The following is a 240-nucleotide window of genomic DNA, read 5'->3' as shown; positions in this document are numbered from 1 at the left end:
AAGAACACTGGCTGCTCTTCCATAGGTCCTGAGTTCAATTCCCAGCAACCACATGGTGGCTCACAACCACCGTCTGATGCCTTCCTCTGGCTCGCAGGCACACATGCAGATGGAGCACTCTTATACATAAAATATATAAGTAAAAAAGTAGGTCTTCTCACTTCAAATGACTTAATTAAGAAAAATCCTTCACAGGTGTGCCCGGCTACTTGGGTTTAAGTTAATTCCAGATGTAGTCAA

At 43.3% G+C, this 240-nt stretch overlaps 1 non-coding gene across 1 annotated transcript in view; it reads left to right on the top strand.

Annotated features, from left to right (window-relative positions):
• Nucleotides 1–17, top strand: part of LOC116087838 — a 108-nt gene extending 91 nt beyond the window's left edge. Inside the window, exon 1 of the small nuclear RNA XR_004117639.1 lies at nt 1–17. This exon is cut by the window's left edge and continues 91 nt beyond it. This is a non-coding gene — a small nuclear RNA (U6 spliceosomal RNA).
• Nucleotides 18–240: the final 223 nt, after the last annotated feature.

Source organism: Mastomys coucha, unplaced genomic scaffold (assembly GCF_008632895.1).
Source record: "Mastomys coucha isolate ucsf_1 unplaced genomic scaffold, UCSF_Mcou_1 pScaffold13, whole genome shotgun sequence".
NCBI lineage: Eukaryota > Metazoa > Chordata > Mammalia > Rodentia > Muridae > Mastomys > Mastomys coucha.
The sequence above is the reverse complement of the archived record's forward strand: the minus strand, read 5'-3'. Positions and strand labels throughout refer to the sequence as shown.